The sequence below is a fragment of the Anas acuta genome, chromosome 14, assembly GCF_963932015.1.
Source record: "Anas acuta chromosome 14, bAnaAcu1.1, whole genome shotgun sequence".
Classification (NCBI taxonomy): Eukaryota; Metazoa; Chordata; class Aves; order Anseriformes; family Anatidae; genus Anas; species Anas acuta.
In genome coordinates this window covers 900,028-919,335 of record NC_088992.1, presented here as the reverse complement: position 1 = coordinate 919,335, position 19,308 = coordinate 900,028, and the positions used below count along the sequence as shown (strand labels likewise).

The 19,308-nt window shown below is 45.0% G+C and overlaps 2 long non-coding RNA genes across 4 annotated transcripts in view; both read right to left on the bottom strand.

The window, feature by feature from the left end:
• Positions 1-6,070, bottom strand: part of LOC137864298 (uncharacterized) — a 71,279-nt gene extending 65,209 nt beyond the window's left edge. For 2 of the 3 annotated variants that reach the window (XR_011101408.1, XR_011101409.1), the window contains exon 1: positions 5,905-6,070. This is a non-coding gene — a long non-coding RNA (uncharacterized lncRNA). The remainder of the gene's footprint in view (positions 1-5,904) is intronic. The other variant, XR_011101410.1, reaches the window with a different exon arrangement.
• Positions 6,071-10,934: 4,864 nt separating this feature from the next.
• Positions 10,935-19,084, bottom strand: LOC137864478 (uncharacterized). The gene is made up of 3 exons (XR_011101514.1): positions 18,680-19,084; positions 12,905-12,954; positions 10,935-12,168 (listed from the first exon to the last, which is right to left on the bottom strand). It is a non-coding gene; the product is annotated as an uncharacterized lncRNA (long non-coding RNA).
• Positions 19,085-19,308: the final 224 nt, after the last annotated feature.

Here is a 19,308-nt window from a genome sequence, read left to right as displayed (position 1 = left end):
TTTCAGCCCAGCTGAGCACTCACCCAGCTAGAAAAGCACATCACTCTTCATGGAATAGAAATAAGCCAAGTGACCAAAGACCCCGGATCAGCATGCCGGTACTGCCGTCCCGTGGGGGTAGCACTGTCCCCACAGGGCAGCTGGCCCCTCTGCTCCACCCAAGGAACATGGGCAGGTTTGCCCAGCAACTGCAGGAGGCCCTTTTTTCTTCAGCTGAGAAGGCTGAGATGCCATGCTGATTTTTTTTCCCCATCTTAATGAGAAAAATGGTACAAATAGACAGTGCTATGAAAAGAAGCATGGCTGGGAGATGGCCAGCCTCAGGTGACATCAGTAATGGGGGCGAGGGAGAAGGGTAGAAAATGTACTCTCATGTACTACAGATATTGTTCTTCAGAGACAAATGATACCAGCAAACACCAGCTCCCTGCCAAGATATAAATATCAAGCTGCTGATACAAGCCTGCCTTTGCTGGTCACGAGTTCAGCAATTCAGAAACGACACCAGAGGAGGGGAGCAGAATTACAGATGTTGACTCCAATGTTGCCCACAGCAAAGGAGCTGAGGGGTCTATTTATTTGCCAGGAATAGCAGCATCATTACTAAAAAAAAAAACTCCAGGATGACATTGAGCTGTTTAAGTTGCACCCGTTTGCTTATTTAAAGGTAATATCAGACTTTGCCTGGAAACATGCTAAATAACAGCCATTTTTCAAACCCAAAGAGGCTGAAATAAAAGCAACAGACTCTACACTGAGGCTGTTTTCAGTGTTGTTGTTGTTTGTTTTTGTTTTTTGTTTTTTTCCTATTTTAGCAAAAATACTTGCCACACACCTTCACGCTGTCCAGAAAGAGCAACCATTTCTTACATACTGCTCTGAAAGAGCTTTTCACACAAAGTATATTTCAGAATTCCCATTGAGAAAGATCCTGCATGCAGTTCAGTACATTATTAATTAAATCAGACATGCCAAACAAGAAGTGAAAAGGAAACACTTTGAGCAGCTATCCTGTCAGTCTGCAGTAAAAGGAGAGTTGGCAGCTGAGATGCAGACATTCCTGGAAGAGCAGCTTCTGTGGTGCTAATCCAATCTCAGATATTCAAATGCTTTGATTTTCACAGCCATCAAAAACCTCAGCCGAAAGGAGAAATGGATGCATTAGCCAGACTACGAGAGCATCAGAATGACTGAAAAGATGCAGAGCTACAGGAGTGGAAGACCACAGTTTATCCTCAGTACAACAGGACAACACGCAGCTTGTTACTGCGGGTCCAATGTACCAAATTTAACACTGCGTGTAGGACTGTGAGCCTCCCCAGAGTATTTGCAGCTACATTTTAAGTGAGTAGTTAGTCCATAAGATACATCCTGGCATCTGGGAAAAAAAAAATATGTACAAGTCTGAAGGGAGTGATTCAAAATGCAGACAAGTGTGCAGTGGAGCTTTCCAGCACGCACAGAAGAGAGCCGGGCTGAGCTACCCAGCTGCAGAGCTGCAGCAGTTCTCGTGGGCTGGCTGCCCTCGTAGGATGCAGTCTGGAAGGGGAAGGCACAGGTTTGGTTTGGATTTTGGTTTCTTTAAGCAAATAGTTACAAGCTGTAATACCTTCAGGACAATTAGACACCTTTCCCAATGGGTTCATTTAGACACCTGGATGCTGTACACAGGCACGCACCCACAGCAGGACCCAGCAGTAAAAGTCTCCTCTTCTGCCGCAGGGATCCAACATGACCACAGGTACTTCATGTGGAAACATTACTAAAGCGGACTGGCAGTATCACTTGGGAGTTAAATCAGCCCCCTGAACATTTTTCTGCAGGGTGTACATACATCCTGTCATGTTAAACGCAACCTAGTTCTTCCCTTATGGGCAAGTATTCCGCTAATATTTCAGAACAGCAGCTTGGTACCAGCTGAAATCCACAGATCTTAGCAGCTCAAACTGCACAAGATTCTTTAAGAAATTCTGTTATAGTTGTCCTGAAGCACACCAAGAATGAGCAAACCAGAAGGTGGAATATAAACTGATAGAGTAGGAAAACAAAAGTCTAAAAAAAAAAAAATCAGCCAATTTTCACTCTATTTATGGTTGTATTTGGAGATACTTTTTTTTTTTCCTGATTTAAACCTTAGATATGCTGGGAAAGACTGCATGTCTTGTTACTGCTCTGGGTTTAAAACTGGACTGAATGGTTTAGAGGTTCAATTTCATAATTCTATCACAAAATCTGTCTGGCAAGATGGGAACAGAAAATGGGAAGGATACCACCCATACTTGTGAAATAAAATTATTCCATTCCTATTAATCAGTGTAACAGTTATTTATAGCAATCACATTTCATCCAGTCATTGCTTTATAATGTTTGGGTGTTCAGCCACTTGTGTAAGATGTTTTCGTTTAGTACAATCACCACTCTGTGCAAATAAATTCCAAGCTACGTTATTCAGAAAATAAATTTGTGATCTTCAGTTTTCAATTCCATTACTTTGCAGTGGAAATCCAGCTCACTTCTGAGTCACCTTTTCAGAGCTGGGAATTGCTTGCTAATACAGGAACTGGAAGAAGCATGCACATGCAAAGAGTAAATAAATGCTGAACGTGCTGCCGAAGCGGATGCCCTAGCAGAAAGCTGCAACTTCAGTGCCTCTTCAGGCCAACACCAAGCCTGCCCCAGAGCAGCCCAGCAGGGGCCATGCACCCGTAGGACACCCGCACCCTGTGGGTGTGCTGAGCCCTGCCCCACCCCGCCACCCTCCCTGCTGCCCCGCTCACAGGCAGCTGATGAGGGGATTTCAGATCTGTTCAGAGATAAGTTATAAATTGTAATTTGCTGTTTATTTAATGAAACTCATTGAGACTAATCCTCATTTTCTAGCAAGTGTAAAAAAAGTTCCATTTAATTAAAATTAATGACCTTCATGCCTACAAAAGATTTTCAGGCTTGGAGGATTAGATTTAACACTCTGAAAGAGGCAAGCACACATGCGATGTTCAATTAAATAGAGAAAAATCTGTGAAAAAGACCATCGTTTCTGTTGATACTTTAAACTTTTCCTTGAAGGGGGAAAATATAGTTATTGGAGAAAAAACACATTTGCTAATACCGGCTACTCTCCGCAATTGCAAAAATATGTTTGTACTTTAATTGCTTCCAGTAAATTTACTGAAATAACATTCACCACTTTTTAATTTCCATTTTTCAGAATTAATATCACAAAGAAAAAAATTGGATATAATGTCATTAAAAAGGCTTTCTTAATACGTGGCATTTCAGACATGGCAGATTTTAGAAGCTAATGGCAAAATTAAATTAAAGGTTCTGACATAAAACATGGAGATTAAGCAAATAGCGAACTACATTTGGCTGTGAAACATTTCCCTCATACAAAGCCTGTATTGCATACTGTTATCTCTATGTACAATTTATTAGAGGAAAGTCATTAAAATCCTCTTTATATTCAAATTTTGATATTACTTGCAAAGTTGATAGATAGCTAGATTTAAAGAAAAGAACACACACTCAAGAGAAAATTTTTATTTGAAAAGTTTTCTTCATCTCAGCAAAAAAATCAAGTTTCACTTTGGCAGATAATGCCAAATTAAGACAAAATACCACAGCTGCTCATTCTGCTCCGCAGGCATACTCTAAGCATAACAGGCTCACGGAGCACCACCAGTCCCTGTATTAGCGAACCTGCCAGTACTGCCGCTCACGCTAAGCAGGAAAGCTGTGGGTTTTTTGATGGAAGCTTAGGACAGACCCGCCTTCACACCTCAGCACTGCCAAGCAGTGACTAGATGCTGGGAGGGGGCACGGCTCCGCTTCCCTCCCCTCTAAACTGAACTGCTCAGCCCTGGAGGAGAAGCCACCACCTCCCCCCAGCACCACACAGCCCTGGATGCTGGGGACAGGGACAGCCCCGAGGCACAGGTCAAGGCCACACAAAGCTCTCCTGCTTCATTGCAGCTGTAAGAAGTAGCATTTATTTGTAACCAAGTTATTGTGCATACTTCGCTGTGTTTCTGATTTGCAATGGGGGATTTTTAATGAAATAATGCATTTCTGCTGTAGATAGATGCCTGTATTTTAGGCTGGGTATCACACTGAAATTCTGAAATCCCTCTTTATTTAAATTACTGTGGTAAAGCAGAACATGACAAATTGATGTGTGGGAGTTGAGTGTTCTTAATTTTCTAATTAGTGTTTAAAAAATACCCCCCTCCAAATAATAATAATAAAAAAGCTTGCAAGTAAAAGCCCAGCAAATACAACAACCTTGATACCATACTTGGGTTAAGGAAAAACTGAATTCCTCACCACCACTCTCTCAATAGCTGTGCTTTCCAAGGTCATATTCAACCCCTACCATTCACCCGAGATACTAAGGATTATATTAAATGTAAGATTTTATATATGGCTGCTTTCCATACTGATACGATTTTCAAATGGAAAAAAAAAATAGTTCTATTTCTCTAAAGGCCACCATTTCATTTGGTGTTGTATTTTACTCATTAATCACTGTTGAAGAACATTTCTCATGGCCCCGCTGATAATCCTCACAGCTTGTTGAATTTCACCAAGCTGCGTTTTATATATTTGCTCATTTGTTTTAAAAAAGTAACTTTCAAAAATTTCTCCTGAAGCAGCATCTGTGTTTGCATATATTTTAATTTATTCCTTGAAGTTTACTTGTTAGTGGCTTTTCCTTCTCCACACTTCAGTGCTAAAATCTGAGGCAAAAATGCTTTTTACCATGCTGTCATTTTGGTTTAAGGAAGAAATTAAATCTGCATGAACTGTGTGCCATTGCTCCTGCACCCCCCAGCAGCAGCCCCAGCACCTCGCTGCAGGGCCACGGGGTCAGGACAAGTACAGGGGACTTCTTCCCTCTATATGATCAAAACTTACAAAATGCAACATAACAGGTTCAGAAGAGGTTTCTAAAGATTCACTTACCACTCCCCTTAAAAACAGAGACTTGAAATCAAACAGGCTCCGGCCAATACCCAGCACCCAGGCCTCGTGCAGGCAGTCAGTGAGGATTTATCGGGTGGCACAGAGAAATGCAGCACAGAGCACCTGGGGCTCAGCTGTGACGCTAGCTGCCTGCCACCTGTACACCCATAGCATGAGATAAGGAAATTGGGTAGCAGTTCAGACTGGGGTAGCCTGTAGAGGCTACAGGAGATCCTTAACATTTTCCAGGTACTTGTGGCTGCGTGGGGACTTCTGGCTGGTGAACCTGAGCTGGGAGCATGACTGAGCACTGAGGTCCCTTTTCAGCAGTCACCCAAACAAGTTCCTCCCACGACACATTTGCATCCTTAGGCAGGTCCTGGCATCACTGCATCTTGTGCTTACAGGAAAAAAGGAATTATAGGGACACGTTTCATCCCTATAAAATTTCAGGTACTCCAGGTACATATTTTGTGTATAATGTGTTTCTCCAACTACTTTTTCCTCAGCCAGTTGCTTGTAACCAGCACCTAAAGCAAAGCACTAGTCATGAGGCTGAATGAGTTAGTAAAGTCTCCAGTATCCAGCTTTGCACAGATCATTCACCCTGAAGCTCAAGAAGAATTCTTGAAGCCCTTTGCTGAAATATATCCCAATTACCCATCACCACTAATTACTTTCCAATGCATTTAGGACAGCAGTCATGAATCATAACCTCATCTGCTCATTGCCAGAGCTCGATGCAGTACCAGGGGCTCTCAGAACATCTTCAGGGAGCACCAAGATGTAACAGCTTCCCCAGAAAGCTCTCTAATGGAGCTGGGAAAAGAGTCTTTTAAAAGCATACTCATGAACTGATCCAAAGGCAATTTTGTTCCAGCATCCAAACAATTCTTCAAAACAGCAGTGTTAAAATTTAAAAGAAAGAAAACTCAAACAAACCTTTCCTCGGTCTGGCAGCTTTAACAAGTCACAGGTTCCCAGAGATCGCACCTTGGTCCCAAAAGCTCTCTCCTTGCCTGTGACACCCTTTTATACCTGCCTGAGGGAGCGGCCCTGGCTCCTGCCCTCCCCTGGCTGGCCGGGGGTGCCAGGTGGCTGCTGTGAGTCGATCAACCTAATCATCACTGGGGGGGTCAGGCTCCTGCTGAAGCTGCTACCCATTGCCACACTCTGAGGATTCAGATCGTGGGTCTGTAATTCACACTGCTAATTTCCACTACAGGTGGCTAATCTTCTGAAATGATCTTCAAAAGCCAGCAGTGCTCTTGGGCTTCTGGAGTTATTGTGCCACTGCTGCGTAAAGCCAAGTAGCTTGTAATTTTCCGTGCATGTACTTTGATTTCAAAATCCGACATAGTAGATAAGCATTAGTTGAAATAATTGTAGAAACTGCTTCTACTAAAGCATCTTTAATACAAATGAGGTATCATTAGCAGCAAGACACTTATTTTATTACAATTGTTTAAGACTTAGCAGTGATTATTGTTGGCACACATACTGAAGTAAAAATCCTTTGACATTATTTTGGTTAATACACTTAAAATGTTGTACTAATAGAATAATTAAAGAAAAAGAGAGACAAAAATAAACAGAAAGCAAAGCTCAGGCAACCAAAGAGAACAAACTGCATCGCATGTGCAGGCGCAGCGCCACCCCCGCGCACCCGCTGCAGCCCGGGCAGGGGAGCCGGGGCATGGGGCACACGCGGTGGCTGCAGGAACGCACAAGGGCAGGAGGAACCGAGCAGGGAGAGCACGTAGGTGTGACGGCAGCGCAGGGCGAGGAGGCGGCAGTGGCACAAGAGGAGGCGGCTCAGCCTCGGCCATGGCAGCGAGAGGAGAGCGCCCTGCCAGCGGGTGGGCGGCAGTGACACGGCCACAGGGGACAGTGCCACAGCTCGAAGGGACGTGAACACGGTTGGCAGCCATGTCTCGGGTGGCCTAGGTGACATCCTAGCTGGTATCATTGGTCGCTTAAATTTAACCTGGGCAAATTTCATTTCTGAGTGAGAGAATAGAAGCAGCAGATTGTGGGCAGATGCTGCGTGCACTTCTGTTGTGTTTGCTGTGTTCGTACAGAGCTGCACAGGGAAAATGATCTCCAGATGCCAACTGACAGCATCTAGGAGTTTATAGAAGAATTACAAAGAAGGGAAGGGAAGGGAAGGGAAGGGAAGGGAAGGGAAGGGAAGGGAAGGGAAGGGAAGGGAAGGGAAGGGAAGGGAAGGGAAGGGAAGGGAAGGGAAGGGAAGGGAAGGGAAGGGAAGGGAAGGGAAGGGAAGGGAAGGGAAGGGAAGGGAAGGGAAGGGAAGGGAAGGGAAGGGAAGGGAAGGGAAGGGAAGGGAAGGGAAGGGAAGGGAAGGGAAGGGAAGGGAAGGGAAGGGAAGTAGAGCACATCTTTAATCCCCAATGCAATCTTCTGAAAAAAAAAATGAAAAAAAAAATCAAGCAGCCAAAAAAAAACAGTATAAGATTCTCCTCTAAACACAGAAACTGGGACACCTGCAGACAAGGCTTTCACAAGTGAAGACCACCTCACTTCTCCCTGTGCTGCTCTGATTGCAGGGAGGGAGCTCAAAATGTCTCCCTGTGCTCGGGGGGAGGTGGAGCAGCTCTGCTCACCTGCCTGCTGCAGCGTGTTCAGCTCAGGGAGCTGCTTGCAGCTACCCCAGCACCGCCCTGCTCTGCCCTGCGAAGCCCTGGATTTAATGCCTGCTCCCAGGGCTGGCAGGAAGCCACACGGAAATACAAAACTGAGTCCCTGGAAATGGATTCTGGCAATGTCAACGTTTTATGTGCCATTTAGATGCTGTTTCTAAGCAAGCTGTCACTAAGAAAGAGTTCAAAATCCAACCTGCCACCTCAATAATAAAAAAAAGGAATTCTGAATAATAGTGCCAGAAAATCAAATTTAAAAAATCCCTGCTTCATTAAATAAATTGAAATTGGGGGGGGGGGGGGGAGGGGAGCAGAGGGGCAGTGATAATGGCATCTCTGAACAGCAAGGTGGAAAGACAAAGTTTAGTGAGGGGCATAGACACGGGGTTCAGAGGAGAGAGCCTGCACCCTTGTGTCATTCACATTCCAAGACTGGCTTCAGATAGTGAATAGCAAGTAAAGCCCATGCCAAGCAGTGCGATCACGCTCGCTGTGTCTGCACTGGGCTGCTCAGCGGGGGCTCGGCCAGCAGCAACCCACCGAGGGAGGCCACTGCCTGCTCCCTGCCCACAGCACTCAGTGGGGCGCTGAGCCAGGCCAGGCTGCTTCGTACAGAACAGCTGCCCCAGCAGATCTCTGATCAGCCGTTTGTGCTTCTAAGAAACTCTTCGGTCCCTGTGAAAGAGAAGGTGCTTTCCTCCAGCCTGAAGAAATCTGAGAAATACATCTGAGAAATGCAGTCTTTGTAAAACAAACCCTTGTTTTCAGTGGTGCAACTCGTTCAGGGAAACGTGTTCTGCATGGCCCTACATGCTGCTGCAACGCCACCGCCTGCACCCGAGCATGTGAAGAAACAGCTGAGCACGAGTCTAAAACAGTTCAAAAGTCAAGGAAAAACAGAAAGTGCACTTTTAGTGGGCATGGTTTATTGAGCAGCATTCTTGAAGCTTTATGTCTTGATAGCAGAGTTTACAATGCTCTTCTGTAGGACAGGGAATATGGAACTGTTCAGTTGTCTGTTACAGAAACTTCAGTGTATTTAAGCTTGATTCAAACGCTCCTAAATGCTAAATTGCTTGTCAACAAAGTGTGTATAAACATACAACACAGAAAAATATATAAATAAAAATGTGACAATGCGATTTCAATGAGTTAGAATATAGGAAGGATTCAAAGGTATAGGTGGGAATTCAAAGATATAGGTAGAAATCAAAGTGAGATTTGGGGATCTATATCTTCATAGGTTCAACTATGTCTTCTATAGTTGCACTGAGCCACATTCAGTTAGCTAGCTCAGATTTTGCTATCTTTGTGGATGAGGAAAGCTCAGGCTCCATATGGACTCCTCTTGGAGACCTGCCCATGTTGCTGGGTTGGTTTTGCACGATTTGCTAGAGCCTTCGCTGGTGTGGGTACCCTATTATCTCCATGGCTCCTGGCAGGTTTAACACCAGCAAGAGTTTGTCTGCCTGAATTACGATATAACCATGCTCTTTAGTAGCACCTGTGTCATAAAAGGCTAGCACTTAAGCCTAAATTAAATTATTAGGTATAATTCCACCCATTTGGCCAGTAGAATGACTGAGTTCAGTGTAAGCATCACTGGGGTCAGGGGATGTTACCACACCCAGCACAGGGAAAGAATCTCTGCACATCAGAAACAGCAGAGGATGAAGACGATGTACTGCATAGCTTGTTTTTCTAGATTTGTTTAGTGGAATTAAGTATTTTTGTCTCCTGAAATCAGACTGTCCTGGTTTATTAGTGGGTAAAACCAGGCAACAGGAAAATAACCTGCCCCGATGTGGCTGAGGAGACCGACTCTGGGCTTGTGGCTCCGTCATGGGCTGAAGCAGGACACAGAGCTCCTTTGCCCCAGTGGTCACAGCTCAGGATGCCCGAGCCCACTAAAGTAAGACCTTTGGGTAAGCCTTCCCTTCGGAAGGTGGCAGTGCCCCGGGGGCTGCAGTCTGGGAGCAGAGGGGACCATGCCCAAGGGAGCAGCCAGCACGGCTCTACAGAAACCGCGTGCTGCCACCAGGATCAATAACATACCAAGTAATGTGGAAGCAGCACTGGGGGTGTGAGACCAGCAGCACAAAGCCGGCAAGGAACGCCGCTGCCAGCACCTCATTTTCATAGCTCAGGGCTCTGCTCCCTAGCAAGGAGCAGGAGATGGCAGCTCCAGCAGCAAGCTCGAACAGAAGAGGAAGCGTCAAACAGATGGCTTCAATTACAGTCCAGGCACTGAATGTGAATAATGACTGTGCAGCTGACATAATATTAAGAGTGTTGTTAACGCTGCTAATTGTTAAAGAGGAGCCTGCTAAGCGAGGATGGATCACACTTCATCAGTACCTGCACAAGAGCATTATTAACTTCCCGCGGAACGGCCTCAGGTTAAGGCTACAGAATGAGGGTCAGGTTTTGAGACAGCCGATGTGGAGCAGGTGAATTAATACAGGGCGGAAGGTATTCAGGGGGTGGGTATGGCTGTAGTGTGCCGATAACGGAATTCTGTGATTGAATCTCCACCACAATTTCACTAATGTTTGTTGTTGTGCTAACGCCAGACAGCTTTAATACTTGTTATTTACTATTTAACTTATGTCAAATGCATGTGCCTGACAATCACTAGGCTGGGTGGTCAGTGTTTTGTTTCAGTATAACAAAACATAAACATTACCCAAAGAGTAAGAGTATTCATTCCATCCCAAGCTCAGATGTGCAAACTAGGATCTCATTCTCTCTCTGATTTCAGGTGCAATCTTTCTCGTACTCTCTGCCTGATGAGACGAGTTACATCATTTTCCTATTGCTTTGGTGCAGATGATGTTGCTAACAACAGCTGCAAAATAAGAGGCTATATTCTATCTGGATCTTACTCAAGGTTTTGCTAAGAGCTTACCACTCATAGCTGGGAGCAGCAGGAACCTTCTGGAGTCTGTGGATGTTCATTCTTTCCTACACACTTGAAGGTCACATCATAAGTGGCTGCGTTTCCAGAAGAGCTCAAAATCACTTCAGACACGTGAACAGAAGAGCTGCTTTGAAAATACAGCTCCAGCACTGCCTGCAGAAGACTTCAGTATTTAACCCATAAAAGCCTTTTGCTGCTCAACAACTTTTGCAAGGAGTGCAGGAGCTGAGGCTCCCCCCCCGTGGCACGTGTGCTGCCGAGGAGAGGGGAAGAATGAACAGCAAGGGCAAGATCTAGGAGATATCAGTTATTTAAGACACCTCGAAGAGCCTGCGAAATGAAAGGTAGCAGGATATCACGTTTGCTACACGTAAGACACTGGGAGGTGGCACTCGGAGCTGCGACGTGCCCTGACCCAGTTCCCACTGCAGGCGCAGCGCTGCCGCTCCGCACGGTAGCCATGGAAGTGAGAAAAGGAGGGGGCTCACCCCGCTCCCAAAAGGCAAAGCAACAGTTTTCTGCCATTCATCTATCTCTTTCAGCCAGAAAACAAACAATTAACAAAAACAAACAAACAGCAACAGAAACAGAGCAGTGCGGAGGGAGCCAGGTTTACCTTTTCCCTGCTGTCTCCCACCATTACACTCTTCCCAGCTGCTTACAGCTCGGCTGCTTGGACTGAAATGCCTCACTCTGTGCTCTTTCTTGAGGTTGATTTGTCTGAAAAATTGTAGTCATGAGCTGGACGTTTCTGAGAATAAGTTTACTAAAAATACCAATGACATTTTTTCTCCAGAACCTGGCGTGAAGCTGGGACCGTTGCAACCCCCTGGCCTGCCCCTGGAGAGAAAATGAGGAGGAGTTTACAGGTGGCCAGAAAGTATGGGGGGTTCAGCAGCTGCATGTCCAGGGGCTCCCTCCCCAGAGGTGCCAGCTGCTCAGGAGGACAGCTCCAGCCAGTGCCAGGGTGCCCGTGCCCAGCCCCGCACACGCAGTCCCATGCAGGTGAGACAAGGTGTGCTCGCAGAGCGTGCCCTGCACATACAGCAGGCTGAGGGGCTGCATGCAAAGGGAGAAAATTGAAGGGCAGCAAGAGCTGGGCTTCTGGGGATGGCTGAAGCCCCGCTTCAGCCCCCAGGGTTCTGCTGGCCCCCTTGGCACAGGCTGAACCTGGCTGAGGTGGAAGCATGCGCTGGGACCAGGCTGCCGGCTTCTTTTTGGGGAAAAGGAAAAAAAACAACCTCCAGGCAATGCAGCTGGATGGGGTCTCATTGTTTTCTAATGACAGAACCCAGAACCAAATCTTTCCTTTCTTGAACTCAACACTTTTTGCTTTTATATTAACTTCTGAGGTGTAAATCACACAGGTTTGGGAATTGTGGATAAATTTATTGGAGGTTAGGGCTTTGGTAGTGGTGAAGGTTGGAGGCTGAAATATAAAGACACAGAAACAGAGAATGTTCCAGCATGGAAGCGATCCAATGGGTAGGTCAGGGGTAAGGAGGGAAGGTCTCTGCACTGACCACACCGCACCTCTGCGATGTTCTCCCATTCCTGGCTTCACTTGGGCTGCTCAGCACTGGGTGTACAGCAAGGTGAAGAAAGATGGAGCTGCAAAGCCAGCGCCTGCCATTAGCAAAGAAGGGAAAAAAAAAAAAAAAAAGAAATACCATCAACGGATAAACAAAGCAATTGGGTATTATTCAATAGACCATTAATGCTACAAAGACACAAAATAGGCACTAGGGAGTCATGCCTATAATCAATTTTTAAAAAAAGATTAGGGTCAGAATGAAATGAAAGGGCAGACTTAGATGATTCTCTCTGCTCGTTAAGAGAATTACATGTTTCACAATGGAAGAACAGGAAAAAAAGGGGGGAATAATTACAGTTATTTTGGAACAATGAGAGATCTGGGAAGAGAAATTAATATTTTTTTTCTCCATTTTAAGCACAAATTCCAGTCGTTTTCAGCCTAGGTTAACTTCATGCATGTATTTTCCATGCCTCGGAAGCTTTAGTGCTGGGAACCAAGCGAAGAAAAGAAAACAATGTCTATTTGTGACCCATTCTGGTTTCAGAGCAGCTATTACAAGCAGTGCTACGAGGGCACGAGGCTAATCCTAAACAAGGCTGCTGCTGGCTTTTCCTCCTCGTTCCCGCAGCCCCGTGCAGCTCGCTGGGACCCGGCCGGGGCAAAGCCGTGCCGTGAAGCCCGGACCCCCCCGGAGCTCAGACCCTGGGTCCTGGGAGCCGGGGGCATCCCCCAGGCGGCTCGGGAACCGGCCGCAGCCCGGCTGCCAGGGGTAGGGGCAGGGGACGGGGCTGCCCCCGGCCCCCCAGCTCTTTCCAGCACACTCACCGCAGCACACCTCGGGCTCCATTACCAAAACCAGTCAAATTGCAATCCGCCTGGAAAAGGAAAAAAAAAAAAAAGCCACCAACTTGGCTTTGTTTTTCCCATGATAAGTTTTAATTGGATTTTAGCTCTCTGCCTTTTATACTTCATCTTAGGCATTATTGGGTTTAATTACAAATCCATAGTTATTTGTTATGTGGCTCTGGTTTGATATTTTGCACTGACAATTACATTTTTATTCAAAGAAAAATGTATTAGGAAAAAATAGCAAGAGACAGGGTTATTGTATGATCTGATTAATTGAATTCCAGTTTTATGTGCATTTATGAGTGATTGCATGCCAAAAAATGAGTTGAATATTAGATCAGAGTGCACTTATTCATTTTAATTGGTTTGCACAAAGTGCAAGCCACCATAATGATAGACCAGCTGTGAAAATACAATGGCAACGGAGGCCTTCAGTGCCCCATTCCTGATGTCTCCTAAAACTCTACTGGTTTCTTTGAAATCCTTCCACACAAAGGAAGAGACAGGATGGATGTTAAAACATCAGCACCCTCTTTTAAAGAAACCAAGGACAAAGCATCACTACCTCTGCTGTGTTCTCTTCTGACAGCTGCAATTTAGCTTTAATTATTCATAGCAACATCTATTAGCAAATAAGGTGTCATGTTTTTGCAGAAAAAAAATAAGCCATAGTAATAAGAACGTAGCTCACTGACACTAAACCTTTTTGAAAACATTGAGCAAATATGCACTAAACTAGTACTAATCATAAAGAAAACCCAACCGTGTCTGTGCTGGCTGAGCAAACCCATTCTGCTGTGGATTTGCCATGGCGCAGCATGGTGCTGGTGCAGCAGCAGCACCGAGCGGTGTCTGCTCATCACAGCCCCAGGTCTGGGCTGAGAGGCCACCTCGGCCAGGCTGCGTGCACATCCCACAGGTGTTAGAAAGGGCAAGAGCCTGGCCGAAATGTGTATCTGAAGTCAGAGCAAACACCAGCCTTGCAGCAAATACACCTGTGCTCCTACCCTGTGTAACCAGAGGCTTTTCACCATACTTCGAGTTTTGTCCAAAGTAACTTGTTGTGCTTTAATTTGAAGCTCTGAAGCTATGTCGTGCTGCTGTGGCTCAGCACCATCCCACAGCAGAGTTAACATGACATGGCACTGAGAAATACAACCTGACAAACTGGTGATGATAGTCTTGCTGGAGAAAGCAAATTTTACTATTTGCTTTCCTCATCAACCACCATTAACTATAGTTTGCCAAGTACTGAAACTATTTCATCTCTCCAGTGTCATCGTGTCACAACAAATTAACTTGAAACTAGGCACAGACAAACCCTAGAACATGAGCATACCACACTGATGCTCTGAACCTCAAGACCTGAGGTACAAAAAGAAATAAAAAATCCTTCTTAGAGGCTGGAGCATTGCAATGATAGAAAAATGCATCATTTATCATCACAAATTGATTCAATGAAAATAATAATAATAATAATAATAATAATAATAATAATAATAATAATAATAATAATAATAATAATAATAATAATAATAATAATAATAATAATAATAATAATAATAATAATAATTTCTTCTTCAACTCTAAATATCTGCTGGAATAATAGAACACCCCAAAAACACATACACTGATTTGGCCTTGTTTCTGGACAGCACATTTATGATATTGAGCCCTCATTTCAAATCAAGATTCCTAGTTGCTCCTTTGGCCTGTGCACATTGACCACAGGTATCCTTGCAGCTCTCTTATTTGCAAAATGCAACCTCTTTAGTAGGTGTTCACAAATAATGACTTTGAGGGGAAACTGAAGTTGGTTACTCTCAGCTTCTCTCATCAATGCATCAAGAGCTCAAGCCAGAAAAATGAATCCAAACCTTTTCTCTGGGGAGCTGAAGGGCAAGAACCTGAACAGGGACACTGTAAGTTTGAAACCACTTGGAGATTTGTCTTTTGTCTTTTTGCACACACCCCCCCCCCTTTTTTTTTTTTCCTAAAGCTTACTAACAAATCTGTTTGGAAGGATTCTTGGCATATCAGTGAGAATTACATGTCCCAGGCACTGACCTAGATCATAGCAAATTCACTAAGTAAAAACTAAGCTGCACACCCTCATCAAGCGAAGCCGTGGTGACTGGCTGGTTGTGCTGACACGGTGCTGGTGCCACACCACTGCAGAGGCTGTGCAGAAATTCCTCCCGACCCTCGGTGTCACGGGGGGCTGCAGGGCTCACACAGACCCAGCATCACGGACTGGCAATGAGCATCCCGGCCCTTGCAGTAAGTGCTGCTTTTAAAGCAACCCCCCAGCTGCATTCCAGCAAAATTAGGCAGTAGCGTACATTATCAAATATCATTAGGTAATCATGCATGTTCTCATTATTTTTATAGTTCCCTCCCAAGCAATTTGTTGTGTAAGCACAAGCCCCCACTCCCGCAGCACCTGCAGGCACCAGCACCCAGCCGAGGGCACCCACTTGGGGACACTCCGGCAGTGCCTGCACGGCTGCCAGCGGGCACAGAGGGCATTGCCTTGCTGCACAGGCATCGTATGCCCACACATAAAATGTTCTTATCACATTACCAGAACACAGCATAAAAGCACATCAATAGAAATAGAATAATCAAAACACTCCTTGTGAACCTCTGAATCAAAATGTGAGTACAATGAAGAAATGTAATACTTTCTTCAAATGGTGCTTGCAATTCACAGTGAAATGATTAATGTCTGCCCAATCTTAGCATCTTTCGATTTTACCTGCCATAGTCCTGACCTAAAAACAATCCCGATCCTCAGCTTCCCGGGCCTGAGGATCCAACAATGATAAGCATTCTGCAGCTGTCAGCACTACGTGGAAAATGAGCTTTTTGCAACTTGTACTGGGGTAGTTGCCCAGTTAATGGTTAATGGCATCCCACACAGGGAGATGGTTCTGGCCCTGCTGAGGATCCCAGATCTGCCAGCTCGTACTTAGGTGCCACCCAACAGTACAGGGCTGATGCATTTATTTTTTGATGTTTGTTTGTGTGTAGGTTGGTTGTGGTTTTTTGATTGTTTGTTTTTGTTTTTCTCTCTCTTCATTCGACAATCTTCAATTGTCAGACTTCTCTGCTGGCATTTGGCTGTCAAAGAGACACACACGGTGTAGGCCATTAAAGTTCTGCCAGGCAGAAATGAAGGAGAGGTAAGAAAGGGGAGGTGAATATTGCTGCTCCATCACAGAGCTGGTTCACGCCTCCACAGGTGGGCGAATGGCTTGTGCCTGTTGGGAGACCCAGGACTGCTGGCCGTGGAAGATTCCAGCTCCTGTAATTTGTGGAATTAAAATGAGCAGCAAGTTAGTACAAGCTTGCAGCCCGCAAGCCATTGCTGAGTTCGGAGCACCAGACTAATTTTAAAGGAAACAGACTCTTCACACTCACTGAAAGCTGGGGGAATCCTGGAACCAACCTGTGCAGAACGAGGCAGGATTTTTACAGCTCCACAGAGCGGAATGAAGAGCACCCATCTCTAGACAAGCCACATTGTCCAGCACTTGTCAGCACAGGGCTGTGCCAGCAGCAGTACAAAGAAAAGGGAACCCATACGAAAGTGAAAGAGGGACAAAGGAAAGACAAAGGCAAGGCTCACCGAGGAATGATGCTGACAAGCAGGCAGAAAACAGGACAGTTTGAGGTCACACGCTAATTTATATGCACAAACGGCTTCCAGTTTCAGCCTCAGGATCAGCTGTTGTTTCTCCCACCTATTATCTTCCTGAATGTCCTTGAGCCAAGAGGAAGCGCCTGTGACTCGCGCCTGTCCTTGAGTAAGCTGCGGGAGGACTGATGGTCCAGGCAGCTCCAGGGCTGCTTCTGACCCCACCGCATCTCAGTGGGGCTCTGCACACTTCCAGTGTGACAGCCCACGTCCCTGACTGCACCCCAAAAGAAACACAGTGATCGAGCTAACGTGTTTCATTCTTTAGTAAAACCTTGATGTTTTAAGTAAAAATTGTAATAAGAGGGCTGCACTCAGCAGCACTTCCAGGAGTTCCAAGCAGGCAGAACACTGAAGTGTGTGAAATGTTTCTTCCTCTCTCCTGCCAGCATTAGTAACAGCTCAATCAGGCAGGCTTCCCTCGGGAAAAAAGTGTGGGAGCCGTAGTGGAGAGGTTGGATTTTACAGAAGAGTTGAACTTCATCGCAGCCATAAGCAACTCAAAACAAGCCCAGAAATGCCACCACTGGCGTCCTCCTGTCCCAACCCCATCCCACTGCCCACCATCCACCCTCTGCACCTGCAGGGTCTGTCACTAGCAGCACGTCTCAGCACCCTGACCATCCCGGCCCCTGCCAGGAACAGAGCAGGAGCACAGTGCTGCCGTACAGCCACCAGCCTTTGTTGCAGCATTACTGAGAGATGCTAAAACTCTGCCACATGGGAGAAAAAATTATGTTTTGCAGCTTTTTTTTGTCTTTGTTTTTAGCCACCACCTAGTCTTAGTCCTGCTACTTTCTCAGTTTCTTTACTGAAGTCTCAAACATGCTGAAATATAAACTCACATTTTGGAACAACCTGAACTTGGTGGAAAATAATTGCTATTTGTGAATGTGCTAGGTATTAATTAGGGAGTATCACATGAGAACTTTAAAGAGATGTAAGCGTTTTAGGGAAAATAACAGTATTGATCAGAATAGGAAAAAGAATAACCTAAAAATACACTTAAAAATTCAGGACTACAAAATGGAAAATAGCCGAAATATAGTCCAAAAATAGAGATGGTTTCTACAACACAATCTGTATTTCTTACCAGGAGAACAAGCTGTACAAAAGAACTGAAATTTGCAAGACTAAGTTACAGCAGAAAGATAGCACAGGTGAAAAATGGAAAAGAAAAGGCAAAAGAAAATGAGCTTCAAGTGGAAAAGAATATCTCAGGGAAGCTCTCCGGCTCTGCCAAGGAAGATGTGTTTTGAGACGAAGAAAGTTTGTTTCCAGAAGCTTAAGATGACCAGATTAAATTATGTGAGTTGAAAGATGGTTCTTGATCAGCTTGTCCTTACATACAAAGATAGTAGATATTTAATTGGGACCAGAAGGCAGCCTGATGGCAGAAAATATTTAAAGTAGGAGTGAAAAAGACACTGTAACAATGCAAATAAATTCCACCCTTAAAATCAGCTCACTTGACAGTCACAGCAGGGCAAACCAGCAGCAACCAGGGCACACGAGTGCTGAGGGTCGGGGGGAACCCATCAGGGAGCCACCGAGCGCCAGTCACCGCCAGCCCTGCAGCCACGGCTCACCTGCTCCAGCACCAGCACCCTGCTGGACCCCGAACCAGGCAATGTGCTGGAAATTAGACTTCTAAGAGAACCGTATATGTTAGTACCAGTGAGAAAAATAAAATAAAATAAAATAAAATAAAATAAAATAAAATAAAATAAAATAAAATAAAATAAAATAAAATAAAATAAAATAAAATAAAATAAAATAAAATAAAATAAAATAAAATAAAATAAAATAAAAAAGTCCCAAATGAGAAATTGATGGGCCTGTTAATATTATAATATTATGACCATATATGAAAGCGTATCTGTGTTTTTGCTGACAATCAGTAGTCTGTCCTGAAATATTCAGACTCTCAACTTTGTTTCAGAGACCTCATGGCTGCATTCCTTCTGCCTCAGTCTTTTCCATCTTTTAAACAGATTTTTGCTTTCCTGCATCCAAGTGGTTTAATGCTGTGATGTCCTAGAGTGTTTTACCTTGACCTTAGCATCCAGATGACAGTCCTGGGATTGCTGAGTGCACGAGGAGCGGTGCAGGTATAATCCAGGTGGCAAAAACAGCTGAGCCCAGTGGTGAGTCACGTGGGAGTGGGGTAGATGCAACCAAGGTTTTACTTCAGTGGGGTGCTCAGAGAATACCTTCACCTTCCACATTTGCAGAACTGCTGAAAACATAGAAATTAATGACAATTAAAAAAAAAAAATAAGAAATGCATGGCTAAAGATAGGGAGAGAGCATCGTTTCAACCTTCAGCATGAGTTTGGAGTGTTTGCCAACGTATGGGGGCTGATCCTCAGCTCATGTAAATTGTCACAGCTACACGAAGATCTAGGAGTTATGACATACCATACCAGCTAAATACCATTCCCTGTGTTGGCAAACATTTCACAGATCCTCATCTACTGGGGGCTGAAACAAAACTCTTCTTCCGCCCCCAGTAAACAGCTTGGTGGAAGCAAAGTTCTTGGAGCCCATGAGATCAGCTTCATGCCAGGAGCTCTGCCTCCCCCAGACACGTTTCACAAGACAGAGCACATCAGAAGGCAGAGCAAAATCAGCTGCTGGAGCTGCGCTGATGGCAGAAACAAAGCTCCTTCTGCTCTAA